Raw genomic sequence first — 13,950 nt, 5'->3', positions numbered from 1 at the left:
GGGTTCCGTGGTCAGAGGCAGGAGGTGCTAAACCCCCTTGGGCCTGAAGGATGCTGTGCAGAACCTGGTCTCTGCCACAGCACTTAGGGCTTTGGGGACGCCTGTTGAGGGAAATTTTAAAAACCTCAGTGAAGAAGTACACACTAAAGCCTTAAGGGTAGTCAACAAAGAAGAGAATTGTCATCCTAAGAACAGAAGAAAACCAATCTGACAGAGACCATAAAACTAATTTTAAGATAAATGGTTAAAGATAAAACCATAATGAAAGAATATGACAGGACAAAGGAAAAAGAGAACTTCTAGAAATAAAATTTACATGGACTAAACTGCTGAAATAAGAATAAATTAGATCATCTGATCAAATCACCCAGAACTCAGAACAGAGATAAGGATGGAAAATAGATATGTTATACTTTCTCATTCTAATGACAAAGAGAGAGAAAATGGGAGATGCGATATTTAGTAAAATAATGGATGAGAGTTTCCAGAATTGACAAGATAATCCTCATATTCAAGAAATACGTGATGTTCTGAACAGAATAAATGAAAACAATCTACATCTAAACAAACCATGGAGAGACTGCTGAACATTAAAGCAAATAAAAAAATCTTAATACCGGTTACGCCATCAAGTATCTTCTCAATCTGCACCAAAAGATACCAGAGAAAGTAGAAAAATATCTTCAAAATGCTGAGGGAAAATAATTGTCAACTTAGCATTTTACATCTTGTTAAAGTTGAAAATAAAAAGATATTTTCAGACCCTTACTTTGAAGGCTACTGAAGGAGCTTATTCAGCTAGAATATTGAACACAGAAGGATGGATAAGGCAGCAAGAAAAAGCTGTGACTAAAAAAGTAAACATTCCGATCAATTCTAAGCATTAACTGTAAATTACTGTAATGATGATCATGAATTTGGAGGGGGTTAAAAACAAGCTGAAACTAAAATACGTGACAGCAGTACTGAAAAGGAGAGGGAAATTGTAAAGATCCTGAAATGGTTTTTTTCCTATTAAATGGGAGGGTAGAGATACTGATTGACTATCCACTAATAAAACTAGGATGTATAACTTTCAAACCAATAGATGAAGGAAGAGTAAAAACTTGATCAATAGACTGTAGGAAAACACAAGGTAAATAAAAAGTATAAATTAAATAAGTCTAAATATTTCAATAATCACAATAAATGAAAAGACTTTTCTCATTGAAAAACATACAAAATGCAGCTGCATATTATTTGTAAGAGAGACATCTAAAGCACAATGTCACCGTAAGATTGAAAGTTAAGGGATAGAAATAAGAATCCTGACTCGTAATATTTATACATCTAACAACATAACCCAAATTTACAGATGGCAAAAAAATATATACACAATTACCACACTTTCGAGGACCAGGGAACCTCTATCTCATATTTTTCTAAGATATGTAGAAGAAAAACTCCCAAAGTTTTTTATGAGACTAATATAAATCTTAATTTTAAATTTGTATTATGAAAAAGGAAAAGTTAATGTCGTATTTGAATATAGATACAAAAATCTCAAAAGTGTTGCGTACTGAGTTATAAAAAGTTGTTTTCCGCAATCTTAGATTTGCTTTAAAATAATATAGGAAGTAGATTGTGGATCCATGAAATAAGATGTGTCACGTATTTGTTGAAGCTGAGTGATTTCAGGAAGATTTATTAATCTACTACTTACATGTTTAAATTTCTTCATCTTAGTTTTTTTAATTGTCACAATCAAGTAAATATTAGAATTCATTCATTATACCCAACTGCTGAAATGTAAAACCCTTTATACATACTAATAAAATACTTGAAGCATTCCTTTAAAAATCATGAACATGAAAGTAATACATTTCCTCCCATTCAACATCACCTGGAGATCAACTTCACATAAAGTTACTCATTTGCTCTGAGACGTTAGGGCCAAAAAAAATAAGGTAACTTTCCTAATTTTCTGGTCTATTAAATAAGTACAAATATACCTAAGAACATGGAATATAGACAATTTAGTTGAGCTACCCCCAGCCAAGCCCAGCCTAGATCTGTCATTTCTGAGCATTCCACAGACTCAGGTCATAAATAAATGCCTGTTATTTTACACACTGAGATTTGTAGTTGTTTGTTTTGCAGTAATAACAAATACAAATGACAAAGTTAAAATTTAGGTTTTGCCAAGTATGTGGAAGAAAAACAGTAACTTCTCATTGCTGTTGATGGGAAAGTAAATTGGAGAACAGTTTGGCAATCTTTAACTGTAAAGTTGAAGGTACTCATATCTAATCAGGAATTTCACTTCTACATATATACACTAGAGAAACATACACACATAGATGAGTCCTTTAAAAGATGTTCATTACAGCATTCTAATAGTGAAAAAAAGGAAATAATCTAAATGTCCATCAATAAGAGGAATAAATGGATAAATTATGTAGTTATACGATGTGTAGAGAGTTGAATAGTTCCCTCCAAAAATTCATGTCCACCCCGAATGTAATCATACTTAGAAATAGGTTCTTAATTAAAATGAGGTCATACTGAATTAGGATGAGCCCTAAATCCAATGATTGGTGTCCTTATAAAAAGAGAAGACACACCAAAATCATGAGGGAAAGTCCATGGCATGATGAAGCAGAGATTGAAGTGATCCAGCTACAAGCCAAGGAACACCAAAGATTACTGGCAACCATCAGAACAGACTCTCCCTCAGAGCCTCCAAAAGGAATCACCCTGCTAACACCTTGATTTCAGACTTCTAGTCTTCTGAACTTTGAGAGAATCATGCTGTGTAAGATACCCAGTTTGTGGCAATAATCTTATGGCAGCCGTAGGAACTAATACATAACGAATACTACTTAACAGTTAAAATGAATGAACTAGTCTACAGCCATGCCACCCTGAACGCTCCCGATCTAGGAAGCTAAACAGGGTCGGGCCTAGTTAGTACTTGGATGGGAGACCACCTGGGAATACCAGGTGCTGTAGGCTTAAAAAAATAATAAAATGAATGAACTAGAACTATCAATATGGGTAACGCTTAAACTTTAATGCAAAAGAAGTATATAGCATGATAAAGTTTATATAATCCCAAGGAAGACATGAGGGTTAGAGAAGAGACTGTGACCTCCAGTAAGTAGGTGGTACTAACTAGACAAAGTGGCTTTGTGCTTCATTACAAAAGTGAATAAAGTACACTGAGAGCTAGAAACAGTGCTGAAAGAAATTGGAGACAATAAATACAAAGGCATATATGTTCACGAGCTGGAATATTTAATATTGGTAGATGCGCATACCACCCAAAGGGATCTACAAGCAACCTCATACAACCAAAAATACTGAAAAAGAAGAAAATTGGAAGACACATTTTCCGACTTCAAAGCTTACTACTAACCTATATTAATCAGGCAGGGTCTCATTTCTCAGGCCCCCAGCGACCAGTGTTCTTTTTGCCCACGAGGCTCCGTCCATGGACCAGGTGGCCGTGGCACGTGTGGGCCTGGTAGCAAGAGCTGGCACGTGCGCCCTGGGGGCAGGGGTGGTGCTTGTCCAGTATGTATTCACTTTGAAGAAGACAGGATAGAAGACAAGATCACTGAGATGGCTTTATGCAAGCCCTGTACCTCTGGACATTGCTTACCACCTGTGCTGTTCTAAGACTTATTCAAGGACAGAAGAACTCAGAGTGCCCTAAGGAAGATTGGATAAGCAAGCAATGACTACGCAAGATTCTGCCATACACATGAAAATGATGCTGGAATCCCAGAAAAGTTGAGTTCGCATCAGGAACCCTACAAGAGTAGAAGTTATCTGTGGTCTTATCGAAGAAGGAGCTGCCAAACTTCAGAAAATAAAGCTTGATGTGACACTGAGTAGATTCTCCTGCAATGGGAAAAGATGCCCATCATGTCATAATGTCATTGACAGCTGTAAGCTGGTTTCAGATGAATGTCAAAAAAAGTTACTACAACTGAAAAAAAAATACTATGCTATTGAAATTGATCGTAGATGAGAAGTACCCTTATGTGGTAGAATGGTACACTAAATCACGTGGTTTGCTTGTTGAACAGGCTTTCTCAAAAGCTAAACTTAAATTGTGGCAGAATCTGACATATGCTCAAGGAAAGATGAAAATTTCTTTGATAAGCTCCAACAACACAGTATCCCTGTGTTCATATTTTCAGCTGGTATCGGTGATATACTAGAGGGGATTATCTGTCAAGCTGGTGTTTATTATTCAAATGTCAAAGTAGCCTCCTACTTCATGAATTTTGATGACAATAGAGCGCTCAAAAAATTTAAAGGAGAACTAATTTATATGTTTAACAAACAAGATGATGCCTAGAAGAAAACATTTCAATCAACTAAAGACAAAAGCAACATAATTCTGCTGGGAGACTCCCAAGGAAACTTAAGAATGGCAGATGGAATTGCCAGTGTTGATCACATTCTGAAAATTGGATATCTAAATGATAGAATAGATGAGCTTTTAGAAAAGTACATGGACTCCTATGATACTGTTCTAGCAAAAGATGAATCATTAGAGGTAGCCAACTTTATCCTAACAGCAGATTCTGTAAACAAGTATTCTTCAAGAAGATGTCTCTCCTGCAGGTACAGTTGATGGAAGAACTGATCGTGTGTTCATCTTATGAAAGACTTATTTATAATATATTCTTGCTCTGGAAGTTTTTCCTCTGTATTACTGAAGTATTTTCAGACATATTGAATCCATTAACCAGAAACTCCTTTTTTCTTCATCTCAAACACTCACCGTTTTTTTTTTTTAACATTCAATAAATAAATCTTAAATTCAAAATTTTTAATGTAATTCCCTCTTTTTCCAGAATGAATTTTATAGTTTACTGTTATGAAGTTTTTGAGGAGTTTTTTTTACAATGGGAAAGTTTGATGAGCATCATTTTAAGTATTGACATTTTTGTAATTTGTGTAATGGTCTTACCATTTTTGTAATGGTGTTACCATTATGCTAATGGTAACACCATCTCCTGAAATTGTGTTATGGTTATTTTGTTTTGGGAAAATTGATATTTACCAGAAAATACTGGCACTTGGTATTTGAAAAAAAAACTTGGTATCCACATGTCACTAATTATAAAATGTTCCCTATTGATGCACTGATAATAAACGTGAAATGAAAAGCCAAAATCTATATTAATCAAAATAGTGTGGTATTGGTATAAAGACAGCTATATAGACCAATGGAATAGAATAGATAGCCAGAAATATTCCTTCCACGTATGGTCAAATGATTTTAAACAAGGGTGCCAGAACCATTTGATGGGGAAAGGTCAGTCTTTTCCACATATAGTGTTGGGAAAAACAGATGAAGGATTGAAGTGCTGGACCCTTACCTATACCATATACTAAAAATAACTCAAATTGGATCAAAGTCATAAATGTAAGAGCTAAAACTATAAAATGCTAAGAAGAAAATATAGGGGGAAAGATTCATGACATTGAATTGGGCAAGATTTCTTGAATATGACACCAAAACCACAGCAACAGAAGAAAACATTGGATGAAATGGACTTAGTCAAAATTTAAAATGTTTGTGTATCAAAAAACACTATAAAGACAGCGAAAATGAAACAATAGGAGAAAATACCTGCAAATCACATATCTGATAAGAGATTAATATCCAGAATATATAAAGAAGTCCTACAACTCAACACCACCAACAAAATGCCTAATTCAAAGATGGGCAAAGGACTTGAATTTCTCCAAAGATATACTGATGGCCAATAACACATGAAAAAATGCTCAACATCATTAATCATTAGAGAAATACAAATCAAAACCACAGTGAGATACCACTCTACACCACTAGGATGGCTATAACAACAATAAAAACAAATATTGGTGAGGATATAGAGAAGATGGAATCCTTATCAGTTACTGGTGAGAGTATAAAATGTTTCAGCTGCTGTGAAAAACAAGTTAGCAGGTCCTCAAGGAGTTCAACATCAAGTTATCATATGACCCCCCAATTCCATTTGTAGATATGTCCTCGAAGGAATCAAATAGGTACTCAGACAAATACATGTACACGCATGTTGATATCAGTACCATTCACAATAGCCAAAAGGCAGAACCAGACCAAATGTCCATCAATAGATTAATGGGTAAAAAAAGTGGTTTATACATACAGTGGAATATTACTCAGCCATAAAAGGGCTGAAACCTGTTACAGTGTGGATGAACACTGAAACATTGTGCTAAGTGAAAGAAAGTAAAGGTCACATATTGTATGATTACATTTATATGAAATGTCCAGAATAAGTATATCCATAAAGACACAGTGTAGATTGGTAGTTTCTAAAAAAACGGGGAGGAGGGAATGGGGAGTTAGTGTTTAATGGGTACAGAGTTAAACTTCAGATGATGAAGAAGTTCTGGAGATGGATAGAGGTGATGGCTGCACGGCAGTTTGAATATACTTAAAGCCACTAAATCGTACACTTAAATAACTAAAAATAGTTAATATGGTAAATACAGTGAATAAGGGAGGTTTGTGGCATGCTGCGAAGCGGATGGGAAACAGGAGCCGAGGGGAGCAGTGTGGTTGCCCAAGCTGGTAGGAAGCGAACAGAAAGCCAGTCCTCTCGCCCCAGCCTCCCTCCAGAGGACTACTTGGAAGTTCGGTAGCCCAGGGCTAACATTTATTTAAACGTTATTATTTTCTGGGGCTTTAGCTTACAGCCACTTCATGTGCTCAAATGTATCTCCTCCATTCTATGATGCCAAATCTTTGCTGTGGTTTGAGACATTAGTACATGGTCTTATTCAGGGAAGGTTCTGTACCTATAACATCATCTGTAGCTGCGTGGAGAACAAAGCCTGTCGGAAACCCTTATCCCCGACGTCCCTCGCATTCTCTTCTTGCCTGCGTTCGATATCGGGCTGTTCCAACTGCTCTTAACACTGCTGTCCTTTTTGAATGGAAGCTTTACTATTCCCGTCGAAAAGCAAACGAGCTCATCGGTCTGCTTAGTTACATACAAGAACTGTCTAGTGGCGAATTGTTGCCCCCCTCAGAAGAGCCAGAATCTTGGTTTCTTCTCATTATTCATTCTGCTAGTCAGTCAGCCACCCCATCAGCCAGTCATTCATTCGACATAATTATTATAAGCCTGCTATGTGTCAGGCAAGGTGATACATCTGCTAAGATAATCAAGGAATTTATATGTTTATACCTGCTGATACATTTATTATGCCCCATTTTTATTCTCAAGTATTAAAATACATGAAGGAATAAGAAAGTACTTTATGTATTATTGTTCAAACTATAAAAATCTATTGACCGATATTGTTTATATGTAAGTGGAAAGCATCAGAAGCCATAAATTTTTAAGATAAAATGCGTAAGGAAGGAAGAAAATATGACAGTTCAATAGCTTTTTCTTGAGAGTAAGGAAACATCAGTAAGAGAAAAATCACAACAAATGTTAAATTTAGGGGAAAAAAACTAAACTATCCTGTCTAAAAACACAGTTACATATATGGTGGTACAGATTTGGGTATCATGCTGTGATTTGATCTCAGAGCGAGATTGGTTTCAATACTTTTCACATTCACTTCCCTCATCCTAGGAACCATCTTCACAGACGTATACCGCTGGTCAAACATGAAAATATACGACCTTTACAAATAAGCAGCTCTTAAGCACGCACTTCACCTAAGTTTCTGTTTTCACCTAAAAAGCTGCTTCTAATCGGTTTTGTTTGTGGTCTTCTAGATTTCAGTTCAAGTCTCTTTGAATTTACAGAGATTAGTGAAGACCTAAATAACACGTATTTTTTAAATTATCATAATTTTAGAAACTACTCCTTTTTATTACGTTTTCCTTAGCTACATTCTTGCTTTGATCCCTTTTCTCTAGCTACACCGGCCTTCCCTTGTTAGTGGCTAACACTCGAGACTACCATGTGGCATTCTTAGTCAATTCAATAAGTGTTTTCTGAGAACCTACTATGTGTCTAGGACTTTATCGGATAACATAACTGGAAAGCAAACTATGACATCCTGATCTATAGAATTTGCAAGTCTTTTCATGCCAGTGATGCTGTTTAAAAATCACAATCCTACTTTAATTTTATAGAAACGTTGAAAAGGTAGCCCACCTTTAACAATTTGGCTTGATATATGTTTTTTTAAAGATATTCCATGATATATACCCCCATTGTCAATGACAGCTTAACACTTGTATTTGTAATCTAAAAAACTGACAGTGAATTACTGAGCTAAAACTGGGAAACCTCAGGTCTTACCTTGGCCCTGTCACTAACTACTCAGTGAACCTGAGGAAGCTTTTTCAATTCTGTAGGCTCTAGACACTTTCCCTTTCTTTTATTGTAAAAGGAGAATGTTAGACTCATTGTCTCTGTGATGTCTTATAATTCTAAAATTTTAATGGCATATAGGTAAACCATTGAAATGAGGCTGTTCTAAGAGAATGTAACTACTAAACATGTTGACTTTCATGCTTGAAGAAAGCTTATTAGATTTCAGTGTATGTATATACTAGTTACTAAATTAAGAATCGAGTACTGTTCTGTTAAATAATATAACTTTTGGCAAATACTGGACACATGGCTGAATAGAATAAAAAGAATATTGTAGATTTTTAATTTTCCGTTTACCAATCATAAATCTTAATTTCTTTAAAGAATTCTTTCAATATCTTTTGGTTTCAGTTATTTTTTCCCAAACAGTATGATACAGTAAATTTTTTGCCTAAGAATAGTTTTTCTCTTGAGGTCACATTTGTCTCTATGAGCTATAAATCTCCAAATAAAAATGTCCATTGAGTCCTGAAAATGTCTCTTTGGTAGATATCTTGAGCAAGAGATCTACATTTTGAATATCACTAATCTTGTGAGAGCTCCCTGAAAGAATGAAAGCAGCTCAGCTCACTCCCAAAACCTCTCAGACCTTTTACTATCATTTCCAGATACACTTGAGATTGGCAAGATAGACAACAGAAAAGGTCGAGTTGTGAGACAGTCCTACTATTTAGTCTGCAGTCACCTCCACAGTTCATCCTCATTAATAGGCAATAAAAGGAAGGGCCATTTACCACCTAATTGATTTTATGATTTGGTCATCATGTTCACATGGACTTCCTTCTATTCCGTGCAAGGCCCTTTTTCAGAAAGTCTTATCTGTCAGAATTCCATCCTTGTCACCAGAGCTATCAAGAACTATGAAGAGTTGGAGATTTTACTTGCAAGCAAATAAGTTAGCCTACCAGTTTCATGGATGTTGTTAGAAGACACAAGACTCCAGGATCAGAAACAAAGCACATTTTATTACTCAAAGCAATGGCAGTAGCTAGAAAATCAGCATTTTTATTTTGGTTTCCTAATCCCAATTCCCATAGCACAATACAAAGAGCCAGATGACCTCCTTTACACCAGTGGGTTATTTCACAGGAGGAGGAATCCTTAGCTTAGCAAATTTACATCATTTAAAACAGGCAGTAAGCAAGGCCACCCTTTTCTCCACTGGGAGAAGTTATCTTCATCATATGGATAGTAAGAATGTTTGCCCTTTGATCCTGAGGGAGACACTATCTCTTATCTGCTGGGCTGCTTGAATGCCCTTACAACTTGACAGTAGCTTCCCTCTGAGGAAAATGACCCGAGAGAGCAAGGCAGAAGCTGCCGTGTTTTTATAACCTATCCTTGGATGTCACACTTCGTCCTTCCCACAATATCCTATTAGTTACACAGGTCAGCCCTAGCCACTGTGGGAGGAGACTACACGGGGGTGTTAATACTAGGAGGTAGGGATCACTGGGGACTGTCCTGGAGGCTTGTGACACAGTGGTTACATAAGATATTAATACAAAGGCCACAAGTCTGAATAAATTTAAGATGATTGAAATTATATCAACCGCCTTTTCCTACCACAATATGAAACTAGAACTCAATTACAAGAAGAAATTGAAAAATTCACAAATGTGTGGTGATTAAACAATATGCTTTTGAATAACCAGTGGGTCAAAGAATAAAAAGAGAAATTAAAAAATACCGAGACAAATGAAAATGGAAATAACATACCAAAACTATGGGATCCAGCAAAAGCAATTCTAAGAGAGACATTCATAGTGATAAATGCCTATCTCAAGAAACAAGAAAAATCTCAAACAACCTAACTTTACCCTTCGGGAAACCCAAAGTTACTAGAAGGAAGGAAATAAGAACTATCAGAGCAGAAATAATGGAATAGAGACTAAAAAGACAATAGAAAAGGTCAGTGAAACTAATAGCTGGTTCTTTGAAAAGACAAAATTGCCAAACCTTGAGCTAGACTCACCAAGAAAAATAGAGGTCTCCAATAAAATCATGCCAGTATCCCTGATGAAGATAGATGCAGAAATCCTTAACAAAATATTACAAACAATACATTGAAAGGATCATACATCATTATCAAGTGGGGTTTATTCCAGGGATGCAAAATAGTTCAAAATCTAGAAATTAATCTGTAAAACACTACATTAACAAAATAAAGATTAAAAATTTCTGCATCTGTTGGAAGATCGTGTAAAGCATTTGACAAAATTCAACATTCATTACGATGAAAACTCTCAACAGAGTGGGTATAGAGGGAACATACCTCAGCTTAATAAGGGCATGATAATATGACAAGCCCAAAGCCAGTATTATACTCAACAGTGAAAAGCTGAAAGCTTTTCCTCTAGGGTCAGAAACAAGACAAGGATACCCACTCTTGTCACTTTTATTCAACATAGTATCGGAAGTCCTAGCCAGAGCAATTAGGCAAGAAAGATAAAATGCATCCAAATTAGAAAGGAAGAAGTAAAACTGTCACTAATTGTAGATGACATACAATAAAATGAAAACCCTAAAGACTCAACCAAAAAAAAAACCAGACCAATCAATGAATTCAGTAAAGTTACAGGATACGAAACCAATATACAGAAATCAGTTGTTTCTATACACTAATACAAACTTATCAGAAAGTGAAATTAAGAAAATAATCCCATTTATAATGCATCAAAATGAATAAAATGCCTAGGAATAAATGTAACTAAGGAGGTGAAGACTTGTACACTGACTATAAAACACTGATGAAAGAAATTGAAGAAAACACAAATAAATGAAAAGATATTCTGTGCTCATGATTAGAAGAATTAATGTTAAAATGTCCATACTACCTAAAGCAATCTATAGTCAATGCAGTCCCTATGAAAATTCCAAAGGCATTTTTCACAGAATTAGAACAAACTTTTAAAATTTGTATAGAATCACAAAACGCCCTGATAGCCAAGCAATGCTTAGAAAGAAGAAAGTTGGAGGCATCGTGCTCTCTGATTTAAACTATGTTACTAAGCTATAGTCATAACAGTATAGTATTAGCAGAAAAACAGATCAATGAAACAAAATAGAGATCCCAGAAATAAACCCATGCATATACAGTCAATTAATTTATGACAAAAAGCCAAGAATATACAATGGAGAAAGGACAATCTTTTCAATAAATGGTGTTGGGAAAACTGGCCAGCCACATGCAAAAGAATGAAGCTGGACCAGGAGAAACATAGATGAATAGCTCCTTGACGTTGGTCTTGGCAATAATGTTTTGCATTTCACACCAAAAGCAATGGCAACAAAAGGAAAACTAAACAAATGAGACTGAGTCAAACTGAAAAGCCTCTGCACAGCAAAGGAAACCATCAACAAAATGAAAAGGTGACCTACTGAATGGGGAGAAAATATTTGCAAATCATATCTGATAAGGAGTTAATATCTAAAATATATAAAGAACTCATACAACGCAATAGCAAAGAAAATAAAAAAATTAAAATATGGACAGGGGATCCTACTAGATATTTTTCCAGAGAACACATACAAATGGCCAGCAGGTACATGAAAAGGTGTCAACATCACATCATCAGGGAAATGCAAATCAAAACCACAATTAGATATCACCTCATACCTGTCAGAATGGCTGTTATCAAAAAGACAAGAAATAGTGTTGGCAAGGATGTGGAGAAAAGGGAGCCCTTGTGCACTGTTGGCACGAATGTATATTGATGGAGCCAATATGGAAAGTAGTATGGAGGTTCCTCAAAAAATTAAAAATAGAACTACTATATAATCCAGCAATACCACTTCTGGGTATTTATCCAAAAGAAATGAAAACACTGACTGGAAAAAAATATATGCACCCCGTGCTCATTGCAGCATTATTTACAGTAGCCAAGGTATGGAAACAACCTAAGTGTTCAGCTGTGAATGAATGAGTAAAGAAAATGTGGCATATACAATGGAATGTTATTCAGCTGTAAAAAAAAAAAAAAAAAAAAAGGATCCTTGCCATTTATGACGACATAGAAACATAGATAGACCTTGAGGGCATTATGCTAAGTGAAAAATACCAGAGAAAGGCAAATACTGGATGATCTCAGCTATATGTAGAATCTTTAAAAAAAAAAAATAATTTTTTTTTTTTTTTAGACCAAGCTCATAAATACAGAGAACACAGATTGCAAGGACCTTGTCAGCTTACAGCTTACAATCCCTTATTTATTTTTTTTTTAGACCAAGCTCATAAATACAGAGAAGAGATTGGTGGTTGGCAGAGGCAGGAGTTGAGGGTGGATGAAATGAGTGAGGGGGGAGGGGTAAAAAGATACAAACTTCCAAGGACAAATATTGAATCGTTGTGTTGTACAACTGAAACTAATACATTATATGTCTGTTATACTTCAATTTTAAAAAAGATTATCGTAGCTGAGTAAAGAATATATGGAACTCCTTACTATTTTAACAGTTTTTCTATAAGTCTAAAACTATTTCAAAATAAAAGTTAAAGACTGAAAGAAAATATTTATAAAACATATCTGACAGAGATCTGGTGTCCGCACAGTGTAAGGAACTCTTACAACTGAATAATCAGGATAAACAACCCAATTAACATATGCACAAAAGACATAAACATAGATTTCACCCAAGTAGATCTGCATTTGGCCAATAAACTCATGTAAATATGCTTAAAATCATTTGTTATCTGGGAAATGCAAATTATTAATATAGTAAGATACATTTCATTCCCACTAGAATGGTCAAAATTAAAACAACTAGCAATATCAAGAGTAGGTGAGGAGCAACTAGAACCCCCAGACATGGTGATTAGAGTGGAAAAACAATACAGCACGTGTGGAAAAATACTTCCGTAGTTTCTTGTAAAGTGAAATGTATACTTTTCCCTATGACCTTGCAATTTCACCACTAAATATATATACAAGAGAAATTGAACCGTGTGACTACTAAGACAGTTATAAACACATGTCTGTAGCAGCTGTATTTATAATACGTAAGAAGCAAGAGCTGGCCGCTACCCAAATGTCCATCAATAGGAGAATGGGTAAACAAATTGTGTTACGAATCTTTTTTCTGATATGTTGTGAATATTTGCTCCCAGTTAGTGGCTTTCGTTTTTCATTTTTTTAAACAGTGTCTTTAAAAGACCAAAAGTTTAAGTTTAGTGAAGTCCAAATATTTGTGGTCTTACTATTTTAAAGTCATTGTTACACACTACCGGTTTTCTGACACACAGAGAAGGTTGTCACAACCTTTATACTGAAGGAGTCCCTGGCGGGGCATTAATGGGAGTGTCCATTTTTTGCGATTTGGACGGATTCTAGAGCCTTTCGTTAGAGGGGGCCCCATTCAAGGAGAGCCAGTTTGCAAGTAACACCATCAAAGAGCTTAAGTACAATTTGTAAATGAGAACTATTTCCTCCAGAACCCAAAAAACACCTAAAAGAAGTTGTTAGTGCTGAGAGAATCAACAGCTGTTTCTTGACCGTGTCATGGCTGGAGTAGCCCTCAGTTCACCAAATAATTTTCAAGACTTTAACCAAGGCGACGGGACTTACACTGCGTTGAAGCAGCA

The 13,950-nt window shown here is 35.6% G+C and overlaps 1 protein-coding gene and 2 pseudogenes across 1 annotated transcript in view; all 3 read left to right on the top strand.

Annotated features, from left to right (window-relative positions):
- DNAJC1 (DnaJ heat shock protein family (Hsp40) member C1) overlaps positions 1 to 13,950 on the top strand; it is a 205,241-nt gene that overhangs the window by 153,055 nt on the left and 38,236 nt on the right. The window lies entirely within an intron of this gene.
- LOC111742550 lies at positions 2,886 to 2,994 on the top strand (annotated as a pseudogene).
- Positions 3,719 to 4,627, top strand: LOC105294934 (annotated as a pseudogene).

The sequence above is a fragment of the Pteropus vampyrus genome, unplaced genomic scaffold, assembly GCF_000151845.1.
Source record: "Pteropus vampyrus isolate Shadow unplaced genomic scaffold, Pvam_2.0 Scaffold96, whole genome shotgun sequence".
NCBI classification, from domain to species: Eukaryota; Metazoa; Chordata; class Mammalia; order Chiroptera; family Pteropodidae; genus Pteropus; species Pteropus vampyrus.
The sequence above is the reverse complement of the archived record's forward strand: the minus strand, read 5'-3'. Positions and strand labels throughout refer to the sequence as shown.